Raw genomic sequence first — 27232 nt, forward strand, 5'->3', positions numbered from 1 at the left:
AATACTATTATTAAAAATCATGTATAGAATTGAGGAGATTATGCCTTCTTGAAATACAATGAGAAAACAAATATGAAATGTATTTTAATGTCTACTTTATATTCTTAAAAAGGTTCAAAAACTATAAGCAAAAAGAATCCTTAAGTGCTTGTGTGTCCATGCACACACACACACACACACACATACACACACACACATGAAAACACACATATCCAGATTCTATTCATAACAGTGAAGATAGTATAAATATATAATAAATATGAAAATAGTGTATAGAAGATAAAAGATAGGATCAAAATTTCAAAACATTCTGAAACTTAAGAGAAAAACTAAATAACTAATTTCAATTTACCTAAAGTGCTTCTTTTGTGAGACATACCATTATTCTCTATATTGCTAATATCATAGAACCCAAACCTAGTAAAACTGCAATATTAATTTAAAATGTGTCCCTATATCAAAATGTTATATACTAAAATATCTTAGAATCAGTTAAGCACAGTAAATGAGGATATATACCAGTTTATAGAATGGAGTGGCATCATTGAAATTATATCAACTACTCTCACACTTTATATATATGAGTGTATTTATTGACATGTGAGTCAAATTAAAACTCCAGGTATTTTTTGACCTTAGAGAAATTCTTCTGAAAGAGCAAATCATATAATAAAAATAAAATTAGTTCTTATACATAACAGCAATTAAAGCAGGTCTTTCCTACTAGATGTTAAAATACATATAAAAGATACTAGGATTGTAAGAGGACACTATTACAATAAGATTAGTCAATGGAAGTTAAAATAAAATGAAATAAAAACTACTGGGAGTAAAAATATAGATACACAAGAAACATACCAGTAACCTATAGGATGAAGATGAGTCATTTTAAAAATATGTCAAAAAGGACTTCACCCAGAATTTTAAAGATATAATGGACAGTGTAGGATGTTGGAATCAAATCTACTCCTTGAAATATTTCTTTTGAGTTTGGTTTTCAATATTATCTATAGTAACAAACATTTTTTTCATCCTGTATTTCATTACTCATAAAGTAAGGATATTATGAAATAATCTGTACTTATCTTCACATTTCCCTTTATACTTTCTTCCATATTATTAATAGTACTTTCCAAACTCTTTCTTGCATGACTTCCTCTGTGGTGAGTGTAGGGCCAGATTAAATCCCTGGGTTGGGAAGATGCCCTTCCCAGAGAGAAGGAAAGAGAAGGAAGGCTACACATTCCAGTATTCTTGCCTGGAGAATCCCTTGAACAGAGGAGCCTGGCAGGCTATAGTCCTTGGGGTCATAAAGAGCTGGACATGATTGAGTGACTAAACACGCATACACATGGTGAGCTTATGTCACCTCTGCATGAAGATTGAAGCATTGTTATTTGACAAGGCAGAATATCTGAATTCAGGATATATTTGGTGATCCCAATTCACAATAGTATTCTTTTTTTAACTTAACAGCTGTCAGAAATTTCCTAAGACTGTAAGAATGTTAGTTCAGAATCAAGAAAGAAATCTTGTTCAATGAATACATTTAATGGGACAAGAAAAGAAAAAAAAAATACTTTGTTTTAAATTACAGCCAATAAACATTGTCTGTGTTAGTATACCGGAGAATGGCACCCCACTCCAGTACTGTTGCCTGGAAAATCCCATGGGTGGAGGAGGCTCGTGGGCTGCAGTCCATGGGGTCGCTAAGAGTCGGAAACGACTGAGCGACTTCCTTTTCACTTTTCACTTTCCTGCATTGGAGAACGAAATGGCAACCCACTCCAGTGTTCTTGCCTGGAGAATCCCAGGGACGGGGGAGCCTGGTGGGCTGCCGTCTATGGGGTCGCACAGAGTCGGACACGACTGAAGTGACTTAGCAGCAGCAGCAGTGTTAGTATATGGAATGTTAGTAATGGAATATTACTCAGCAATTAAAAAGAGCACATTTGAATCAGTACTAATGAGGTGGATGAAGCTGGAGCCTATTATACAGAGTGAAGTAAGTCAGAAAACAAAAAAAAACACCAATGCAGTATATTAATGCATATATATGGAATTTAGAAAGATGATAATGACAACCCTATATGTGAGACAAAATAAGAGGCACAGATATAAAGAACAGACTTTTTGGCCTCTGTGGGAGAAACCAAGGGTGGTATGATTTGAGAGAATAGCATTGAAACATGTATATTACCATATGTGAAATAAGTCACCAGTCCAAGTTTGATGCATTAAACAGGGCACTCAAAGCCGGTGCACTGGGACAACCCAGAGGGATGAGAAGGGAGGTGGGAGGGAGGTTTGGGATGGGGCACACATGTACAGCCGTGGCTGATTCATGTCAATGTATGGCAAAAACCATCGCAATATTGTAAAGTAGTTACCCTCTAATTAAAATAAATTGATTAATTTTAAAAAGTGTAGATAAGGTCATATTACTCCTAGAAGTATATCCCAAATACAACTATTAAATCATATTTACTTAAACAACAAAGGTTTTATAGTTTGCATTGCATCAGACAATGCAAAAATAAATATTTAAAATATAGCACATCTTTGCATGTTTTTATTCATTATATAGCTGTATATATCCCTTAAAGTAGCATAAAATAAACCTAGCAACGATCTAAGAGAACTTTTATATATGAACAATTTCAGTGCTCTTAAAACATTCTATCAATTATGTTTACCTTTGTTATTTTGGGGTGATATAAATAAAGCAAGTACACTTCAGAACTGCTTAATAATATATAACACTTCCAGGGCACTTGACTACTTGCTGCATAAAATCAAAGACAGAAAGAAATATTTTGAGCTAGATAGATACTAATGAATGTATATTATAACCTATAAACTTAAAATTATACTCTATGATAATTTATCCAAATTTTAAGTATTTTTTCACATTTCTAGCATATTTTTTAGAAAGAAAATGATCAAGGAAGAAAAGTATTTGTAGGAATTCAAACCTTCATCTAGTTAACTTGATATCAGGGGCAAGTTATTTTTTTCCAGATACCAATAGGGCAAATGGCACAAACCCAGACACATACAATTCTGGGGTGATGATCAAGCTAATGCATCCTAGCAGAGTAATTGACACTTTGTTCCACTTACTTGCTATTTACAGAGAATGAGATTATGGTTTTAGTAAAATTAAAAAAAAAAAAACACTATATGGGTTTATTTTCAATTATAAAGTGTGCATACTCAAAAGATTTGTAGTGAAACTTAAAACCTTCTTGAATTGATTTTGATATAAAAAAGTATAGTCAGTTTAAATTGTGGCTGTTAATAAATGATCACCCAGATGACATTTGTTATTTCAGAGGAAGAAAATGCCTTAGAGGCACTGTGGAGATGTATCTATATCATAAGGAATTAGTAAGGGGAGGGGGGGACAGCAAGGAATACAGTCAAAATTAGTGTCCTTCAGGAAAGAAGTATTAATATCAGGCTATGGCAAAACTGGGAAAGCATAAAAGAAACTCAACATATGTCTCTCAAGGACATTAAAAGAAGAGAAGAAAGTAATGGATGTTACTGCTGTCCTGGTGTTACTTAAAACAATCATGTGATAGTCACAAATCATTTCAGTCAGCTCAGTTAAGTCACTCAGTTGTGTCTGATTCTTTGTGACCCCATGAACTGTAGTACCCCAGGAGTCCCTGTCCATCACCAACTCCCAGAGCTTACTTAAACTCATGTCCATTGAGTCAGTGATGCCATCCCACCATTTCATCCTCTGTAGTCCCCTTCTCCCCCAACCTTCAATCATTCCCAGCATCAGGGTCTTTTCAAATGAGTCAGTTCTTCGGATCAGGTGGCCAAAGTATTGGAGTTTCAGCTTCAACATCAGTCCTTCCAATGAACATTCAGGACTGTTTTCCTCTACGATGGACTTGTTGGATCTCCTTGCTGTCCAAGGGACTCTCAAGAGGCTTCTCCAACCCCACAGATCAGAAGCATCAGTTCTTCAGTGGTCAGCATTTTTTATAGTCCAACTCTTACATCCATACATGACTACTGGAAAAACAAAAGCTTTGACTAGACGGACCTTTGTTGGCAAAGTAATGCTTCTGCTTTTTAATATGCTGTCTAGGTTGGTCATAACTTTTCTTCCAAGGAGTAAGTGTCTTTTAATTTCATGGCTGCAGTCACCATCTGCAGTGATTTTGAAGACCCCCCAAAAATAAAGTCATCCACTGTTTCCAATGTTTCCCCATCTATTTGCCAAGAAGTGATGGGACAAGATGCCATGATCTCAGTTTTCTGAATGTTGAGATTTAAGCCAACTTTTTCACTCTCTTCTTTCAATTTCATCAAGAGGCTCTTTAATTCTTCTTTGCTTGCTGCCATAACTGTGGTGTAATCTGCATATCTGAGATGATTGATATTTCTCCCGGCAATCTTGATTCCCGCTTGTGCTTCATCCAGTCCAGCATTTCTCATGATGTATTCTGCATATAAGTTAAATAAGCAGGATGACAATAAACAGCCTTGCCGTACTCCTTTCCCGATTTGGAAGCAGTCTGTTGTTATGTGTCCAGATCAGTTAGACTTTGTTATTTAAATAATTGTAAAATATTTAAGAACAGACTTAAAAATGTCTAATGGAATGGTGCCACCAAATCCAATATTTCTTATTCATTTAAATCATCTATTTATGTTATCCATTCTGGGATCATATACAACTTAACAAAAATTAATTTGCCCACAGTTTACTTTATATTTTTTAACCATTTGATATTTATTTTTAATTTATAATGTATTGCTTTCTATATAACAGCTTTAACATCATGAATAAAACCACATCTTTCACCATTTTCAAGATATTTAAAAATTCCTGCTTTTGATTGAACTATTATATTTAACATTATAATAAATGTTATTATGTTATTATAAAGGTTATTATAAACATTATGGAAATAAGAGAAGAAAAGTGTTTATGTTGACAATTTTATCAAATTTTTATATTTAAAAAGATAATAAATGATGATTATTGTAGACAGGTCATCAATAAGGTAATTACTTAGCTAGGTTCATGTTAGTCTTCTATTTTTTCCTTAAAATATTCCTATAAAAGTAAATGGACAAATGTCTATCAACCATGAAGGACAAAAGTATGATACTCAGATTTACTAAATTCAAATTGCCTTTGTACAATGCCAGTTAGAAGAAAATGTTGCCATTTATTCTTTCTCTGATAAGTATTAAGAACATATACTAAATATGTGTTATCTTTAAAAATGTTAATATAACATATGATCACAATATATGCCTTACCCAGTCACTTCTAATTAATCCCCTACACCACTAAGTTATGATATATAACTATTGGAATTTTATAGGGCAGTTAAAAACATTCAGTTCAGTTCAGTTCAGTTCAGTCGCTCAGTCATGTCCGACTCTTTGCGACCCCATGAATCGCAGCACGCCAGGCCTCCCTGTCCATCACCAACTCCCAGAGTTCACCCAGACTCACGTCCATCGAGTCAGTGATGCCATCCAGCCATCTCATCCTCTGCCGTCCCCTTCTCCTCCTGCCCCCAATCCCTCCCAGCATCAGAGTCTTTTCCAGTGAGTCAACTCTTCACATGAGGTGGCCAAAGTACTGGAGTTTCAGCTTTAGCATCATTCCTTCCAAAGAAATCCCAGGGCTGATCTCCTTCAGAATGGACTGGTTGGATCTCCTTGCAGTCCAAGGGACTCTCAAGAGTCTTCTCCAACACCACAGTTCAAAAGCATCAATTCATTGGCACTCAGCCTTCTTCACAGTCCAACTCTCACATCCATACATGACCACAGGAAAAACCATAGCCTTGACTAGACAGACCTTTGTTGGCAAAGTAATGTCTCTGCTTTTGAATATGCTATCTAGGTTGGTCATAACTTTCCTTCCAAGGAGTAAGCGTCTTTTAATTTCATGGCTGCAGTCACCATCTGCAGTGATTTTGGAGCCCCCAAAAATAAAGTCTGACACTGTTTCCACTTAGGTAATAAGAAAAGCAATACTTATAAATGTAACATCTTTATTACTTAAGGTAACACTACTTGATGTAAACATCTCGGAATCATACCTAAGTAGAAGAAAAATTACATCTTTGTAACTCATTGGAAAAGACCCTGATTCTGGGAGGGATTGGGGGCAGGAGGAGAAGGGAATGAAAGAGGATGAAATGGCTGGATGGTATCACCGACTCTATGGACATGAGTTTGAGTAAACTCCGGGAGTTGGTGATGGACAGGGAGGCCTGGCATGCTGTGATTCATGGGGTCACAAACAGTCAGACATGACTGAGCGACTGAACTGAACTGAATGGAATAAAGTCTCCATGTTGACTATCCTGATTTCTACAGATTAATTGCAAATAAATGTGAGCTAGAAGTCCTCAGATTAAAAATTAAAAAAAGAAAATGCATGGATTAGTAAGCAAAATGCGTAAGAGTTAACAGAAGTATTAGCAAAGATGAGAAATAGATAACAGAAAATGTAGCTATTTAGTTACGATATACTCAAATACCACACTTAACATTTAAATCAACTTGAAAAGAGATAAATATAAAAATAAAAGTTGATCTTAAAATATGAACAATGAAACAAGAAACCTTAAAAATCAACAGGTTACTTTACAAAGAACAAAGTAGAATTTCTAGGCAGTATAACTATATATTTCACAATTAGTAATTTGATCAATGTCTAAAACAGAGTAAACAGCTTAGATATAACAGAACTAAGAATTAAAGTATCTATTTAAATCGAGAAATAATCTCAAGAAATATAAAGTATAGCAAAGAAATAAGATAAATAAATATAAGTAAATTTTGAGGAAAAAAAAATCACCTGAAAAATTGTTTGCAAATGTCTGATAAAACAATATGGAAAGGAAATACTAAGAACTTTTTAAAAATGTGAAGTTATGTTAACATGAAAAATGTCATAATGAAAAAAAATATTAAATAAAAATGGATACCTAGATAATATGAAGGACTATCTAGAGGGTACTAGTGGTAAAGAATCCACTGGCCACACAGGAGACACAAGAGATTTGGGTTCAGTCCCTGGGTAGGAGATATCCCCTGGAGAAGGAAATGGCAAACAACTCCAATATTCTTGCCTGGAAAAGCCCAAGGACAGAGGAGCCTGGCTGGCTACAGTCTACAGAGTTGCAAAGAGTCAAACACAACAGGGCACACACATACACACACACAAACACACTCACTCACTCACAAATAATGTGAAATGTTTAATGTGAAAACATTGTTTCCTCTTTCAACAATTCAAAGTTCAGTTCAGTTTGGTCGCTCAGTCGTGTCTGACTCTTTGTGACCCCATGAATCACAGAATGCCAGGCCTCCCTGTCCATCACCAACTCCAGGAGTTCACCCAAACTCATGTCCATCTAGTCGGTGATGCCATCCAGCCATCTCATCCTCTGTCGTCCCCTTCTCCTCCAGCCCCCAATCCCTCCCAGTATCAGGGTCTTTTCCAATGAGTCAACACTTCACGTGAGGTGGCCAACGTATTGGTGTTTCAGCTTCAGCATCAGTCCTTCCAATGAACACCCAGGACAGATCATCTTTAGGATGGACTGGTTGGATCTCCTTGCAGTCCAAGGGACTCTCAAGAGTCTGATCCAACACCACAGTTCAAAAGCATCAATTCTTCGGCACTCAGCTTTCTTCACAGTCCAACTCTTACATCCATACATGACTACTGGAAAAACCATAGCCTTGAATAGATGGACCTTTGTTGGAAAAATAATATCTCTGCTTTTCAATATGCTATTTAGTTCATTTCAGTTCAGTCGCTCAGTCATGTTCGACTCTTTGTGACCCCATGAATTGCAGCACTCCAGGCCTCCCTGTCCATCACCAACTCCCAGAGTTCACTCAGACTTACGTTGTTCCTAACTTTCCTTCCAAGGAGTAAGTGTCTTTTAATTTCATGGCTGCAGTCACCATCTGCAGTGATTTTGGAGCCCAAAAATATAAAGTCTGACACTGTTTCCACTGTTTCCCCATCTATTTCCCATGAAGTGATGGGACCAGATGCCATGATCTTTGTTTTCTGAATGTTGAGCTTTAAGCCAACTTTTCACTCTCCTCTTTCACTTTCATCAATAGGCTCTTTAGTTCTTCTTCACTTTCTGCCATAAGGGCGGTGTCATCTGCATATCTGAAGTTATTGATATTTCTCCTGGCAATCTTGATTCCAGCTTGTGCTTCCTCCAGCCCAGTGATTCTCATGATGTACTCTGCATATAAGTTAAATAAGCACAGTGACAATATACAGCCTTGACATACTCCTTTTCCTATTTGGAACCAGTCTGTTGTTCCATGTCCAGTTCCAACTGTTGCTTCCTGACCTGCATATAGGTTTCTCAAGAGGCAGGTCAGGTGGTGTGGTATTCCCATCTCTTTCAGAATTTTCCACAGTTTATTGTGATCCACACAGTCAAAGGCTTTGGCATAGTCAATAAAGCAGAAATAGATGGTTTTCTGGAACTCTCTTGCTTTTTCGATGATCCAGCAGATGTTGGCAGTTTGATCTCTGGTTCCTCTACATTTTCTAAAACCAGCTTGAACATCTGCAAGTTCGTGGTTCACGTGTTGCTGAAGCCTGGCTTGGAGAATTTTGAGCATTACTTTACTAGCGTGTGAGATGAGTGCAATTGTGCGGTAGTTTGAGCCTTCTTTGGCATTGCCTTTCTTTGGGATTGGAATGAAAACTGACCTTTTCCAGTCCTGTGGCCACTTCTGAGTTTTTCAAAGTTACTAGTAGTGATAAGAATAATCTTTATCGGTTGTATATAAACATTACAATCCCTCTTCCACTCCCACACTCTACTTACTACATTTTCCAATCCTGTATTATATACTAATCATGCTCATAGAAATATCATTGATTTTAGGGAAAAATTCTATTTGGTGACAATAAAGTTTTATATAATCCCCTTTCTTAGAAAGTTTAACATGGTAAGAATCTCCAGTGAGATGACTAGTACTTTTTGCCTTTTCCTACTGTTCATGGGCTTCTTGTGGCTAGAATGCTGGTGTGGTTTGCCATTCCCTCCTCCAGTAGACTGCGTTTTGTCAGAACTCCTCACTATGACTGATCCATCTTGGGTGGCCCTACCTGGCATGGCTCATAGAGTCACTGAGTTACACAAGTCCCTTTATCACGACAAGGTTGTGATCCATGAGGAGGCATGGATGATTATTGTTTTACTTTATAAAACATTATTAAATTAATGTACTTTAATCTGTTGGTACATTTTCAGTATAACTAGATGAATCCTCTTAACATTATTATAGAGAGTATAGTTTTCACTCAAAACTACAAATATGATTTTCTAAATACTGGCTATTTATTCAAAAAGAAGCCCATGTAATTAGAGCTATGAGTCACGTTAAATGCAATAAAAACTTGGAAATAAGTTTCATACTTTAATTGAAAAAGAGAAAACCAGATGGTATATACTTATAATTTTGAAGGAAAAATACATAAATTTCACACTAATGCTGTATCACATTATTTAAAATATTAAACATTTACCAGTAATTTAAAAATAAAATTTTAGAGTTTCTGCATTTAAATCAGTCATGCTGCTGCTACTGCTAAGTCGCTTCAGTAGTGTCCAACTCTGTGCGACCCCATAGACGGTGGCCCACCAGGCTCCCCCGTCCCTGGGATTCTCCAGGCAAGAACACTGGAGTGGGTTGTCATTTCCTTCTCCAATGCATGAAAATGAAAAGTGAAAGTGAAGTCGCTCAGTCGTGTCCGACTCTTAGCGACCCCATGGACTGCAGCCTACCAGGCTCCTCCATCCATGGGATTTTCAAGGCAAGAGTACTGGAGTGGGGTGCCATTGCCTTCTCCTAAATCAGCCATGCCACAGTTTAAAAAATGTTATTAGTATGTCTCTTGGCAGATCATAAGAGAAAAGGATTTGAATTATAAATAGGTACTTATTTCTTTAATGACACATTCGAAAGTGTGGTTGAGAAATCTGGATAGTTAAGGACTTGTAGAAAAAGATTAATATTTATTAAGGGATCATTATATGTCATGCATCATTCAAAGCATAGATGTTCTTCATGTAGTGCTACCTTAATCATAACCATACAACTTCCTTGTGAGAAACTTGATACTTTGAAATGGATGAACACAAAATTAGTGAATAACAATCTCTATTAAATTTCCAAATCCAAATTGTTTGTATAATATATCAGTTCAGTTTAGTCGCTCAGTCATGTACAACTCTTTGCGACCCCATGAATCACAGCACGCCAGGCCTCCCTGTCCATCACCAACTCCCGGAGTTCACTCAGACTCGTGTCCATTGAGTCTGCGATGCCATCCAGCCATCTCATCCTCTATCCTCCCCTTCTCCTCTTGCCCCCAACCCTTCCCAGTATAATGTATCATGTATCCTAAAATTATGAAATTTATTAACACTTGCTCTTTGTCACCACATAACTTTATGGAAAGAACTATATTGCAATATAGGAGCTGCTTTAAAGAGAAATTCATCAGCAAACTTAGAGAGAAAGTATATAATTTCTTACATAATAAATTAGAAATAAAATCTTACCAACTTACGAAAATAAATTGCAATACATATTTATGTTTATGTTCTACAATTTTTTTTTTTAAATTTTAGCAAGATTGGCATCTCTAAAATACCCAGATATACCAGGTTTGGTATTGATACATGTAATTTAACAATAGAAAACACGTTCCTTCCAGGGGAAAACTTTTTATTTTATTCTCCTCTGTAAGACCTGGCTATAGAATGATAATATTAAAGGACACAACATGGAGTTTAACACATCAAGCTTTAATTTGGTAATAGAGAATTTGCAGCAGCACATGCTATAAAACTTCTCCTTAATAGTCAATAAAACCGACAAGAGTCATTGCTTACTACCTGATAGCTAGTCAGTTTTCAAATTATAAAATTCATTTGTGACACTCCACTTAGCATATCTATAACTTTCCAAAAAGAAATTCCATCTTCAAGCAGTTATTTTAATGAGTGAAGGATTAAGTGCTAAAATAAATGGTGATATAAAGGAAATGTGAAAGGTAATTACATCCTGTATCGTAAGACAAAAATGGGGATCACCTGGAGGTTCATATCTGTTTTTCTCAAAGATTTTATTTAGGAAGACATGAAACCATAAGAAAATAAATATCACTGCACTATATTCAAGTATGGTTTCAAATGCATCTGTGAATAATATATTGGTAGTGGTAGTATTTATTATAAGTAATCCCAAGCAGCATACAAGGACAGAAGAGGTGATTGTTACTATCCACTGAAGCAAGTCTACATCTGTATGGAAATGTAACTCTTGCTGTTACATATATCAATACGGTAAAACAAATCTACCAGAACTCTTGTCACATTAAATCCTACTTTTTTCTTTTTATGCAATAGTATTTAAATAAATACTTTAATTTATTAAAGCATGTATAAATTTAGTAATTTATTAAAACATTTAATATACATTTGAGATTATATAAATTTTCCCAGAACAATTTTGTCACTCACTGTGTTGCATTAAGGGGAAAACCTTCCAGGGCCTGAGAGTGGGTTTTTATCTAACACTTGGACATGAATTGTCCAAGGAGACACACGTGCTGAGAAAACAAGAGATTTCATTGGGAAGGTCCACCTGGAGAGCAGTAAGGTAAGGGAATCCAGGAGAACTGCTCTGCCAATGTGGCTCACAATCTTGGGTTTTATGGTGATGGGATTAGTTTCCTGGTTGTCTCTGACCAGTCATTCTGAGTCAGAGTGGCTCCTAGTGATGCACCCACTGCTTAGCCAAGATGGTTGCCAACGAGAGGGATTCTGGGAGGTGGTCGGATACATGGTGCCTCCTTTTGACCTTTCCTGAACTCTTCTGAGGGTGGTGGCTTATTAGTTCCGTGTTCCTTACCAGGACCTCCCAGGATCTCTTGTTATAAAACAACCCATGCAAATAATTATTATGGTGTTTGGTCAGGGTGGGTGGTTTCAGTTAGTGTGCCTTCCCTAACAACTGGCCCTAGACTGGGATAGTAATAAATTACTGTTTAGAGCCGAACTAAGTTGAAAAAAAGAAAGAAACTGTTACATATTAATAATACACTTTGTTCTAAGTGTCAGGAGAAAATTTTCTGAGTCGCTCTACTGTGACAAAGTTGTCATGGAATGATGAAAATAACATGAAAGGGAACAATTTGATGCTATAGTGCACATTAGCAGTATGTTACAAATTCTTACCAGTTTTAGCCTGTGAAAATTGCCTCAAACTGAAGATGGGCAGATTAGTTATACCAATTGCTTCTCTGTGGTACTGAAAACTAAGTAGGCTCTTCTCATTGCATATTAAAAAAAAAAAATAAGTGTGTACTTTTTGTCAAAATATTGTTTCCCATAATCACACTCCTCCCCTGTATCTCTTGTGAAATGAAATGTTTTCTGTTTTATGGTCTACCAGTAAACAAGCCTTTTTCAAATGCAAATTTCTGACCAGATATTTGGTCAGTACCATAAGCTACTACCTTCCCTTAAAATTGGGGCTTCCCAGGTGGCACTAATGGTAAAGAACCTACCTGCCAATGCATGATACTTAAGAGACTTAGGTTCCATCCCTGGGTCAGGAAGATCCCCTGGAGAAGGAAATGGCAACCCACTCCAGTATTCTTGCCTACAAAATCCCATGGACATAGGAACCTGGCTGGCTATAGTCCATAGGGTCACAAAGAGATACGAGGACATGACTGAAGTGAATTAGCACAGCACAGCACAAACGCTGAGGAGCTGGGGCGATGTGAGAGGCGGCCATCTGACACATTTTCCATGTATTACATCTCTTATGGTAAACAAGGAATTAGTATGTGAACTAACTGGACTTCTCTGTTGAGCTATTGGGCTTCTCTGGTGGCTCATATAGTAAAGAATCCACCTGCAATGTGGGAGACTTGGGTTCGATCCCTGAGTTGAGAAGATCCCCTGAAGGAGGGCATGGTCACCCACTCCAGGATTCTTGCCTAGAGAATCCCTATGGACAGATGAGCCTGGAGAGCTACAGTCCATGGTGTCTCAAAGAGTCAGACATGACTGAGAGACTAACCAGAGAGAGTATGCGAACTGTAAAGGAAGCAAGATTGGCTCCAGATAACTAGATGCATATCAAAGAAATTATCTCAGCAAGCCCTGACACTTACATCTTCCCATATATAGAATATAGCTAAATCTCTTCACATGAGAGATTCAGTTTCCTTTTAATTAACAGTAATCTTTTAATATTCAGATTACCTGCCCCTTGCTTCAAACTTGAATATAATCTGTCTCCTCCCCTGCCTCCTTATAGTCAGCTCTCTCGGGGTCACCTGAGATACGGTCTCCTGGGCTTGAGTACTAACATTCCCAACAAATAAAAACTAACTCTTAACTTAGGTATGACATATTTTTTTTTTTTTAGTTGAGACACTTTTTATTTGAAAATTTATTTGTCAAAACTATTACTCGTGTTCATATTCTTGCCATCAAACTCCAGTATGCACTGATGGCTTTGTGATTATAGTTCCTCTATGTATTAGGACTTCAGAGGTTGTTGAGATGGACTTCTACAATGTCTGAAAAGCCTTTGAGAAGATAAAGTTCTTTAACTCACAGATAATCATCTAAGGACAAGAGTTTGTTAACAAAAGCATGGTTAGTATGTGTGTTTTTTGAGAACTTTGATCTTTCTTCATCACAGAAATCTTATCTCTGTTACTATATCCTAGCAAGGGAAGGAAGAAAGTTGAAATAATGAATGAATGTGACTGAAAATAAAATTCTTTATATATATATATATATATATATATATATATATATATTTTTTTTTTTTTTTTGTAAAGGATGAATGACATAGCAAGTTGTCTGAGGACCAGGGAAATAGGTAGAATGTGAACTTGACCATACGGAAAGAAAACTGGACCTGGGTCTGCCCTTAGATACCAAAGAGAGGCACTGGGAATAGGTACTGTGCTGTATATTTACATTGATGAACTTAATCTTAATTTTTCTTGTGATTTTATAGCACAATTACATTGCTAGTCTCATTATTTTAATACAAATTTTGAAGACAGGAAAAGAAAATGTTCTTCTCACAGAAATTAACACTATCACAACCAAACAGGAACATTTTCTTCCCACATTTTCTAATTATCATTTAAAATCTGAAATTTTCAAAAATAACTAAAAGCTAAATGATTCTTTTCAATTCTTGAAACTTGTTTCTGTAATTATTTTCTTCTCTTTGCCAACAAAGTCCATCTAGTCAAAGCTATGATTTTTCCAATAATTATGTATGGATGTGACAGTTGGACTATAAAGAAAGTTAAGCACCAAAGAAATGATGCTTTTGAATTGTGCTGTTAGAGAAAACTCTTGAGAGTCCCTTGGACTGCAAGGAAATCAAGCCAATCCATCCTAAAGGAAATCAGTCCCGAATAGTCTTTGGAGGGACTGAGGCTGAAACTGAAACTCCAATATTTTGGCCACCTGATGTTAATAACTGACTCATTTGAAAAGACCCTGATGCTGAGAAAGATTGAAGGTGTGAGGAGAATGGGATGACAGAGGATGAGATTGTTGGATGGAATCACTGACTGGATGGACATGAGCTTGAGCATGCTCTGGGAGTTGGTGATGGACAGGGAAGCCTGGCGTGCTGCAGTCCATGGGGTTGCAGAGTTGGACATGACTGAGCGACTGAACTGAACTGACCTGAAAGATTCCCTGCTAGGTTGATGGGTTTTCAAATCCACACATGCAGCTCCACCTGCTGATTATAATCCACATTCTTAATATGGGTAAAAAAGAAATAGCTGATTCTCTTTAGATTTCCCACATATATCTTTGGCAACAGCTTAAAATTTCTGTAAATTTAATATTTAATAAATAAATAAAGATAAAACTTTCATCAGTCATTTTGTGAATAACTGTACCTTTTGGCCAATTTATCCCATATATGTTTCTTTAAAGCTATGTCACTTGTACTTTGGCTTAGTTCAATCATTATATGCTCAAAGCTGTCAACGGAGGAAATGTACCTATAATTCAATAACTTTAAAGACCTCTATAATCAAGAAAATATGATTGTAGAGCTTATCATCACATAGCCCAAAAGCAAATTGCACATTTAATATTAAAATTGAATTATTAACTAAGCATATCAGGAATAGACTTGGAAGAAAGGTAAGCTAAAGGGAAACATTTTCATGCAACTTTACATGCAACATCTGACTTATAATAACCTTTACCATTCATTCATATGTTAAGTTGTAATACAGTATCAAGTAATATATTCCAAAATATTTAATTCAAGTGAAATTATTTCAAATAATTTAATCTGAAATTATTCACAAATAAACGTGTTATCACTAAATATTTAAAGTTAATAAACACTCTGGGGGCCTACATTAAGAACCAGTTTATCAGAGTTCAATTGGAGAAGCTAAATCACTTGGTGATATTTATATTAATAGATATAACATGGAATTTGTCACAGGAGGTGCCCTTACACAATTGTAGGAGCCATTCAGACATTCCCTGTAAGATTGCTGTGCTCATGTCTGATGCTGGAGGCTAGAGTTGCAGGACTGGTAGTGAGAGTGTGTATAATAATAATGGAGAACAAAGACAAGGAGGACCCCATGAGAATGGACTGAAGCCCATGTCAGCTTTTGCTGTTTCTGGTGTTGATGGTATAGGTATCTTGCAGGAGAAGCTTCTACCATTTCCTTGGGAACTAAATGCCTGACCCAGAAGATGAAAATCTTAGGACTATTCAGGGGACAGGGAAGAATTTTAGTCCTGGGTCTATAGCATTATGCTAGGAAGATGAGGCACCAGTTAAGTGACAGCATGTATGAACTACACATACCTGTTCCTTCATTTCAGCCCTCCAAACTTGCACAAGAACCTCTAATGTGGCCAATCTAAAAAGAAATCATTCAGAGAGTGGGAAGCTGGGAAATATAGATTTGCATAGCCAATCTGACACATTAAAAAGCTACCAGAGCCAAGAAAATCTCTGATTCTACTTTTGGGTCCTGAATTTCAATCCCCAAACCATCTCTTTTATTAGTGTCAATCAATTTCTATTTTGATTCCAATGACAAATGTATGCATTAACACATAGGCAGTTACTTCCAGGTGGTATGTAAAGATGATCATTTTCTTTTTTTTTTTTTTTTAATTTCATTTTATTTTTTAAAACTTTACATAATTGTATTAGTTTTGCCAAATATCAAAATGAATCCGCCACAGGTATACATGTGTTCCCATCCTGAACCCTCCTCCCTCCTCCCTCCCCATTTTCTTAAACTCTGAAATTATCAAATAGAACTTCTCTAATACTTATTAGATAAAGATTACTTATACAATATTTAGATAAGCATAATAAGAGAGCTAATCACAGTTTTCACTGATTAGAGGGAGAGGGAAAGAAAACAATTTTGTTTCTTGTTCAAAGAACAAAATTTAAATAAAAAATAATCTGAGGTGCATGTCCACTGTCTTTACTGGGGGCATGAAGCAATCCATAGGTTGAAGGCATGGTGTGGTTGAATTAGTTAACCAGCAGAAGGGAAGCTGGAAGAGACGCCCATCCCCAACTACACTACACTGGTGGAGTCTTCTGCTGAACCACCTGGGAAGCCCAGCAAAGGAAGAGAACATCGGATTTGATGTTGGACAGACCCAAGTTCAAATCCTTTCTCCTGCATTTGGCTACTGCTGCATGGTGATCTTTTCCAAGTCTTTGTCCAGATAGAAGAGACAGGCTCCAGCTGACTGAGAGCCTCTTCCAAGGTCCTGCCCTGCACCCAGAGATCAAGCCCTGAGCCTTTGGAGTGGAAACACTGACTTCAAGACCCTAGACTACCAGAGAACTAACCCTGCCGCTGCTGCTGCTATGTTACTTCAGTCGTGTCCGACTCTGCAACCCCATAGAGGGCAGCCCAGCAGGCTCTACCGTCCCTGGGATGCTCCAGGCAAGAACACTGGAGTGGGTTGCCATTTCCTTCTCCAGTTCATGAGAGTGAAAAGTGAAAGTGAAGTCATTCAGTTGCATCTGACTCTTAGCGACCCCATGGACTGCAGCCTACCAGGCTCCTCCGTCCATGGGATTTTCCAGGCAAGAGTACTGGAGTGGGGTGCCATTGCCTTCTCCGGAACTAACCCTGCTGCTAAGTCACTTCAGTCGTGTCCAACTCTGTGTGACCCCATAGACGGCATCCCACCAGGCCCTAGGGAGTACCAAATAGCGAGAACTCACAAAAAAGAAACCACTTGAATACAAGACACAGCATCACCCAACCACCAGTAGCAACCTGTCCAGGACACCTCATCTACAAAACAAGCAAAACAAAAATATAAACACAATCATCAGCAGACAATATTATCACCTCCTTCAGCCTTGCCCACCAGAGGAAAAACAAGCAAGCAAACAAACAAAAAATTCAGCACAAATCTCACCCTATGCCAAGCTTACACAAACCACTGAGCCAAACTTAAGAGGGCAGAAACCAAAAGGAAGAAAGAATTCAACCTTGAAGACTGGGAAAAGGAGACCTCAAACACAATAAGTTTTTTTTTTTTTTTTTTTTTTTAAGAAAAGGTAGGGAAATACTTCACAAATGAGCAACAAACTAGAAACACAAAAGGCCAAATAAATGAAGAAGAAATAGGCAAACTGCATGAAAAAATAATTCAGAATAAAATTTATCAAAAACCTTGAAAACAAAATGGAGAAAATGCAAGAATCAATTAACAAAGACCCAGAAGAATTAAAGAATAAACATACAGAAACAGATAACACAATTACTGAAATTAAAAAATACTCTAGAAGGAATCAATAGCAGAATATCTGAAGCAGAAGAATGAATCAGTGAGCTGGAAGATAAAATGGTGGAAATAAATTCTTAAGAGGAGAATAAAGTAAAAAGAATGAAAAGAACTGAAGATCCTCTGAGAACTCTGGGACAAAATCAAACACACCAACATTTGAATTATAGGGGTCCCAGAAGAAGAGAAAAAGAAAGGGTAGGAGAATATTTCTGAAAAAATAGTTGAAAATTTCCCCAACATGGAAAAGGAAAGAGTCAATCGAGAGGCATGAAGAGTCCTATACAGGAGAAACCCAAGGAGAAACATGCCAAGACACACGCTAATCAAACTAACAAAGACAAAACACCAAGAAAGAATATTAAAAGCAGCAAGGGAAAAGCAACAAGTAACATACCAGGGAAATCCCATATGTTTAACAGCTGATATTTCAGCAGAAACTCTGTAGGCCAGAAGGGAATGGCAGGATATATGTAAATTACTGAAAGGGAAAAACCTACAGCCAAAATGATGGTACCTGGCAAGGATCTCATTTAAAATTGACAGATAACTCAAAAGATTTTTAAACAAGCAAAAGTTAAGAGAATTCGGTACCACCAAATCAGCTTTACAATAAATATTAATGGGACTTATATAGTCAAGAAATAGAAGAGAAGAAAAAAAGATCTACAAAATCAACCCCAATTAAGAAAATGGCAATAAGAATATATATATATATATACACATATATGTGCATATATATAATTATATTTATATTATAAATTATATATATATATATAATTACTTTAAATGGAAATGGATTCAATACTCCAACCAAAAGACAGAGACTGGTTGAATGGATACAAATACAAGACCCATATATATATGCTGTCTACAAGAAACACACTTCAAACTAAAGACACATATAGACTGAGAGTGAGAAGATGGAAAAATATATTCCATGCAAATGGGGAACAAAAGAAAGCTGGAGTAGCAATCATCATATCAGACAAAATAGACTTTAAAATAAAGAAGATTACAAGAGATAAGGAGGACACTACATAATGATCAATGGATCAATCCAAGAGGAAGACATAACAATTGTAAATATCTATGCACCCAACTTCAAAGCACCTTGATACATAAGACAAACACTAGCACACATAAAAAGAGAAATTTACAGGAATACCATAATAGTAGGAGACTTTAACACCCCACTCACACCATGGACAGATCAAGAAAACAGAAAATTAATAAGGAAACACAAGTCTTAAATGATACAGTAGATGAGATGAATCTCATTGATATCTTCAGGACATTCCAAATGCAGACGAATACACCTTCTTCTCAAGTGCACATGGAACATTCTCCAGGATAGACCACATCTTGGGTCACAAATCAAACTTCAGTAAATTTAAGAAAACTGAAATCATATCAAGCATCTTCTCCAATCACAACACTATGGGACTAGATATAAATTACAAGAAAAAAAAAAAACTATAAGAAACACAAACACATGGAGATGAAGAAACACATATCTAAATAACAAACAGGATATGGAGGAAATCAATAAGGAAATCAAAAACTTTCTAGAAACAAATAGCAATAAAAACACGACAACTTAAAACCTATGGGATGAGGCAAAAGCAATTCTAAGAGGGAAGTTTATAGCAATACAATCCTATCTCAGAAACAAGAAAACATTGACTAGACAACCCAAATTTACACCTAAAACAACTGGAAAAAGAAGAACAACAACAACAAAAACAAACAAACAAAAACAAAATTAGTAGAAGGACAGAAATTATGAATATTTGAGCAGAAATAAATGAAAAAGAGATGAAAGAAACAATAGTAAAGATTAATAAAACTAAAGGCTTATTCTTTGAGAAGATAAACAAAATTGATGAACCTTTAGCCAGACTGATTAAGAAAAAAAAGAGAGAAGAATCAAATAAAGAAAACTAGAAATTAAAAAGGAGAGGTTAAAACAGACAATGCAGAAATACAAAGGATTATAACAGACTACTATGAACAACTATATGGCAATAAAGTAGATAAACTGGAAGAAATGGACAGATTCTTAAAAAAGTTCAATCTTCCAAAACTGAACCATGAAGAAATAGAAATGATGAAAAACCCAATTACTAGCACTGAAATTGAAGCCATGATCAAAAATCTCCCCAAAAGCAAAAGCCTAGGACCAAATGGTCTCACAGGAGAATTCTATCAAACATTTAGAGAAGAGCTAATGCCTATCCTTCTAAAGTGCTTTCAAAACGTGTGGATGAAAGAACACTTCCAAACCCTTTCTATGAGCCCATCATCACCCTGATACCAAAACCAGACAAAGGCAACACAAAAAATAAAGCTGCAGGTCAATATCACTGATGAACATAGTTGAAAAATCCGTCAACAAAATTTTAGCAATCAGAATTCAGTAACACATCAAAAAGCTTATACACCATGATCAAGTTAGGTTTATTCCAGGGATGCAACAATTCTTCGATATATGTAAATCAATCAATGAAATACACCATATTAACAAATTGAAAGATAAAACCATATGATCATCTCAATAAATGCATAAAAAGCCTTTGACAGAATTCAGCACCCATTTATGATTAAAACCCTTCAAAAAGTGGGCATAGAAGGAGGCTACCTCAACATAGTAAAGGCCATATTTGATAAGCCTACAGCAAACATTATTCTCAATGGTGAAAAATTGAAAGCACTCCCACTAAGATCAGGAACAAGACAAGGGTGTCCACTTTCACCACTATTATTCAACATAGTTCTGGAAGTCCTAGCTACAGCAATCAGAAAAGAAAAAGAAAATAAAAGGAGTCCAGATCGGAAAGGAAGAAGTAAAGCTTTCACCATTTGCAGATGACATGATACTGTACATGGACTGTAGCCTACAACGCTCCTCCTTCCATGGGATTATCCAGGCAAGAGTACTGGAGTGGGTTGCCATTTCCTTCTCCAGAGGATCTTCCCAACCCAGGGATCGAACCTGGGTCTCTGCATTGTAGGCAGATGCTTTACAATCTGAGCCACCAGGGAAATCCATTACTGTACATAGAAAACCCTAAATAGTGTATCAGAAAATTACTAGAGCTAATCAAAGAATTTAGCAAAGTTGCAGGATAAAAAATCAATACATAGAAATCACTTGTGTTTCTATATATTAACAATGAAAAATCAGAAAGAGAAATTAAAGAATCCCATTCACAATTTCAACAAAAAGAATTAAATATCTTAGAACAAACTTACCTACAGAGACAAAAGTACTCTACACAGAAAGTTATAAGACACTGATGAAAGAAATCAAAGATGACATAAACAGATGGAGAGATATCCATGTTCCTGGGTAGGAAGAATCAACATTGTGAAAATGACTATACTACCGAAAGAAATCTACAGATTCAATGAGATCCCTATTAAATTACTAAAGACATTTTTCACAGAACTAGAACATGAAATTTCACAATTCTTATGGAAACTTAAAAGACTTCAAATAGCCAAAGCAGTATTGAGAAAGAAGAATGGAGCTGGAGGAATCAACCTTCCTGACTTCAGGTTATACTAAAAAGCTACAGTCATAAAGACAGTATGGTATTGGGACAAAAACGGAAATATAGACCAATGGAACAAGATAGAGCATAGACATAAGGTACCCATTTTTGGGTACCTTATTTTTGGGTACCTTATTTTTGAAAAAGGTGGCAAGAATATACAATGGGGCAAAGACAGTCTCCCCAATAAATGGTGCTGGGAAAACTGGACAGCTACGACATGTAAAAGGATGAAATTAGAACACTTCCTAACACCATACACAAGGATAAACTCAAAATGGATTAAAGACCTAAATGTAAGACCAGAAACTATAAAACTCTTAGAGGAAAACATAGAATACTCAATAACATAAATCAAAGCAAAACCCTCTATGACCCACCTCCTAGAGTAATGGGAATAAAAACACAAGTGGGATCTGATTAAACTTAAAAGTTTTCCACAGCAAAGGAAACTGTAAGCAATGTGAAAAGACAGTCCTCATAATGGTAGAAAATAATAGCAAATGGAACACTGACAAAGGATTAATTTCCAATATATACAAGCAGCTCATTCAACTCAATACCAGAAAAACAGATAACCCAATAAAAAAATGGGGGAAAGACCTAAACATACATTTCCCCAAAGACATACAGATGGCTAACAAACACATGAAGAGATGCTCAACATCGTTTATTATTAGAGAAGTGCAAATCAAAACTAGAATGAGGTATCACCACACACCAGTCAGAATGGCCACCATAAAAATGTCTACAAACAATAAATGCTGGAGAGGGTGTGGAGAAAAGGGAACACTTTTGCACTGTTGGTGGGAATGTAAATTGATATAGCCACTATGGAAGACAGTATGGAGATTCCTTAAAGAACTAGGAATAAAAGCACCATATGACCCAACAATCTGACTCCTAGGCATATACCCTGAGGAAACCAAAATTGAAAAAGACACATGTATCCAATTGTTTACTGCAACACTATTTACAATTGCTAGAGCATGGACGCAACCTAGATGTCCGTTAACATACGAATGGATAAAGAAGTAGTAGTACGTATACACAATGGAACATTACTCAGTCACAGAAAGGACACATTTGAGTTAGTTCTAATGAGGTGGATGAACCTAGAACATATTATACAGAGTGAAGTAAGTCAGAAAGAGAAAGTTAAATATTGTATTCTAATGCATATATATATGGAATCTAGAAAAATGGTACTGAAAAACTTATTTATAGAGCAGCAGTGGAGAAACAGACATGGAGAATAGACTTATGGGCATGGGGAGAGGGGAGGAGTGGGTGAGATGTATGGAAAGGGTAACATGGAAACTTACATTAGCATTTGTAAAATAGATAGCCAATGGGAATTTGCTGCATGGCTCAGGAAACACAAACCGGGATTCTGTATCAACCTAGAGGGGTAGGATGGGGAGGGAGACGGGTGGGAGGTTCAGAAGGGAGGGGATATATGTATACCCATGGCTGATTCATGTTGACCTTTGACAGAAAACAGCAAAAGTCTGTAAACCAATTATCTTTCAATTAAAAAATAAAAATAATCTGAGAAGCTAAGCATAATGTATCAGAAACTTTATTATATATATCTTAAACAATCTGTAAAATAAATTCTAAAATTGTGCTATTTCTTAAATTTATAGTTTTCTGTGAGCCATACAAATCATAGTTTTTCAGCTATTTTTTTTTCACAAAATAGAACATAATGTATTATATAAAAATTTTCTTTTTCAGATAATAAAAATATCAGCGATTACTCAGTTTAAAAGTGAAAGGGGTGCGTCTCCTTTGTGGAAGGAATATCTGTTATTGAGTACTTCCTCCATGTAAAAAATTTGATACACATCTTAGAAAATTGCAATGGAATACAAGCCTATAGTGCCCTACTTTTGTGTCTCTACATCATTTACAAAATTCTATCCAGGTTGATGTTTATAAATTCTCTATACTTGTAGAAAATGTTTGATTAAAAAACAAACAAAAAACTATATTGTAATTCTTTTCTTAGACAACCTGATAAGAATGATAATTAAACATATGAATATTGAAAATAGCAATAGTTCTAATCACTGTTTGTATAAAACTAAGATTAAATAACATCTGATCTCCAACGTTAACCAGCCCCCATTTCCCTAAGAATTCTTCAATACCTAACTGGGAATGTTTGAAGAGTGTCTAATATCTTAACTAACTTGGCTTCTGTCTGGGTAATTGCTGGCCTCAATTGCTTCTATTTTTTACATTTCACCTCTTCCTAGCCTCTACTATCAAAGGATTTCCTGTCAACACTCACCCTCAAGTTACTGCTCTGATCGCTGGCTCCATCAAGTGAAAGTCCTCTGCTGACCTAAACTAGAGATGAACTCAAACTGTTACTCTAATCTTCTGAAAACTAAGAGATAGGCAATGTCATAATCAGTTACAAGAGTCTCATAAAACTTTTCATGGAACTTATGAATTTATATAGTTATATAGCAAATACTTGTAACAGACATTTTTTTAACATGTATTATTGTTATTTAAAGGAAAAGAAGTAAGAAATCAATCATATTCAAAATTCCATAATTTCAATTTAGTTATTCTACCTAGCAGAAATTTACACAACATGAAATTTATAGTTGTATATTCATCAGATTTGAAATCTGATCCAATTTTATTAATTACTTTATATTTCAATGAAATTGCTTTTATATTTCAGTGAAATTACTTAAAAAGCTATGCATTCTAACTAAATGAGTATGCATTTCTCATAGAGGCCCAATTAAAATATAGCCAATTACTTATATGAATATTGATTATACACAAGATTAATTTGTTATTGTTTTTATGGTAAATATATTTATAAACACTATGAATTTGTGACACTATTTTTTATTGACATATGTATTCTCTGAAATAAAAACAAGACCCTGATTCATAAAACTGGGTAAAATAGATATTAATTCATCTGAGCAATAATGAGCATTAATCATGATAATGATATAATAATTATTATTTGTATGGTAAATTTAGTATGCTAGGAACTGTTCTAATCAAAAGGGGGCTCAAACTATACTTTAAAAAATGTAAAATGAATGGACATGCAGTAAGAGGAGATAGTGAAAGTGAAAGTGAAGTCGCTCAGTCATGTCTGACTCTTTGCGACCCCGAGGACTGTAGCCTACCAGGCTCCTCCGTCCATGGGATTCTCCAGGCAAAAATACTGGAGTGGGTTGCTATTTCCTTCTCGAGGGGATCTTCCCCACCCAGGGATTGAACCCAGGTCTCCCATTGCGGGCAGACGCTTTAACCTCTGAGCCCTAATAGGACACAGTATATAACCAAGCTGGGCTGTGTTTATTAAGGGAGTCTTCAGTTGAAAGTAGCCTTCTATTTTTTCTGTTTCTTCTTTTATCCATCAACTCCTGTTTCTTTAAAAATCAAGCTATAGAAATCACAGTTACCTACTTTATGGAATGATTTTTCTCCCCAGGGCAGCAATAATCCAATTTTTACTGTTTGTCCTCCTCTGCGCCCTGGGACAATGACTCTCCAGGACTGCATTCTTTTTTGCCAGCTGGCTTCTGTTTGGACTTGGCAATAGAATATAATGATATTAATAGAAAACTGGAGGGGAGAATGGAGAGGTTGCCTCCCTGATTAGGGGCACATTTTCTGGCCTTGGAGATTTCCTTCTGGACTGCAGCTTCTGGGTTCTGGGAATACTTATTCTTCCCATTGCCCCCAGATGTCTAAGGGTGATAACAATGTTCCACAATTGCCTTTCTCTGAATGTTTAGTATCCTGTTATTTGTTACCTTAATTCAGAGTACATCAACATTAGCACTATTAGCCTTTTATGCCAGATGGATAATTTTTATGTGGGGCTGGCTGTTCTATGCATTCTAAGATGTATACCACATGCTTGACCTTTTGCTAGATGTCAGTAGCACCCCATACCCCATCATGATAGCCAAAAATGTATTTTGTCATTGACAAATGTCCTCTGGGAGCAAAAATCACATACCACATCAAAGGATTCTTCTGTTGAACTTTTTTTAAAAGTCATGAATTGGATTCTGGTTTCTACTGTGAGGCTAACCAATGCACCATAGAACTCTACTCCACATTTCATACTCTTGAATAATTCTCACTTCTTTTAAAACTTATCCATTATTGTTTTCCCCATAACTTCATTTTACCATTCTCTTGTCTTGAAAACTGTTTAGAGGTTGTACTTATTTTCATCTTTTGATTTTCCCATTGTTTAAAATATTGTTATTTAAATAGAAATATGACAAAGAAATAACTATTCTTGGTTTTCTGTTTATTATCAATGATTTTTATTTCCCATTATTTATGATTTTCACTAAGTGAATATCTAATTTGGTGAACATCTCATTCAGTTGGATTTTAAGGCTTTCTGATAGCAAATGTAATCTGGATAACTATATTGAATGCAATAAGAATGTGAGATCTGAAAGTGGTGTATTTTTAATTTTAAATATTGTAAAAAAAACTGTATTTTTTGGCATCTAGTGTCTTTGTTTTTCTAGCCCGAGCCACCATAGTGATTTTTCTTATGAATGTCTCCCAAGGAATAATATAAAAATCTTCAGAAAGCATAGTGAACATGTAACATAAGACTCTATTACCATCTTACAATTGCAGACAATATATTTTACAATTTATATATGTTTGAACATAAAAAGCAGACTAAACTTCTTTAAGAAAACAACATGGATTATATAAAGAGCAGACTAAAATTCTTTTAGAAAACAATATGGATTATAATCAAATCTGTTCCTATCCAGGAAATTAAAAGAACATTGACTCAAGATTTCTCAGGCAAATAAAGTTCATTTTGATAGTAAGTGTAAATTCTGTTATTTTTGGCTTTTGAGTTGGTGGTGTATGTCGCTATTATTTTTAGAAATAGATTTGTTATGTATAAAGTTGTTTTAACTTAAATGAAGTTTAAAATTAGTTTTCTTCGAGTTGAGCACACCAGTTTGAGAGAACCAAAGAACCATAGACATATAGCAGAGAAGTAAATACCTGTAATATTTGTTTTGCAACCTCATGCACTGTAGTTTACCAGGCCCCTCTATTTATGGGATTCCCAGGCAAGAATACTGGAATGGAATGCCTTTTCCTTCCCAATGCAGATATCAAACCCACATCTCCTACACTGGAAGCGAGGTTCTTTACCACTGAGGCAACAGGGAAGCCCAACCCATACCTCCTGCTATATTATTCCAATATAAAATGATATTACACTAAAAGGTAATAATCTAAATTTTATCTGTTGGTGCTGTGATTAGTTGCTCAGTTGTGTCTGACTATTTGTGACCCCATAAACTATAGCCTACCAAGTTCTTCTGTCCATGAGGATTCTTCAGGAAAGAATAGTAGAGTGGGTTGCCATGCTCTCCTCCAGGAGATCTTTGCAATTCAGGACTTGAACCCAGGTCTTCCATATTGCAGGCAGATTCTTTACCAGTTTGAGCTACCAGGGAAGCCCAAATTGTATCTGTTAACATAGAGTTATTTATTGAGTGTAATGTATGCAACATTTTAAGTTCAAAGAATGGAAGGGGGAAAAAAACCTGTATTAGTCTAATTTGTTGTTGTTCACTTAGTCATGACCAACACTTTGCCACCCCATGGACTGTCACACAGCAGGCTTCCTTTCCTTAACCCTCTGGAGTTTGCCCAAACTCATGGAAATTAAGTCAGTGATGCCACCCAGTCATCTCCCCCTCTGTTAAACTGCTTCTCCTGCCT

This window comes from Bubalus kerabau, chromosome 7 (assembly GCF_029407905.1).
Source record: "Bubalus kerabau isolate K-KA32 ecotype Philippines breed swamp buffalo chromosome 7, PCC_UOA_SB_1v2, whole genome shotgun sequence".
Lineage (NCBI taxonomy): Eukaryota > Metazoa > Chordata > Mammalia > Artiodactyla > Bovidae > Bubalus > Bubalus kerabau.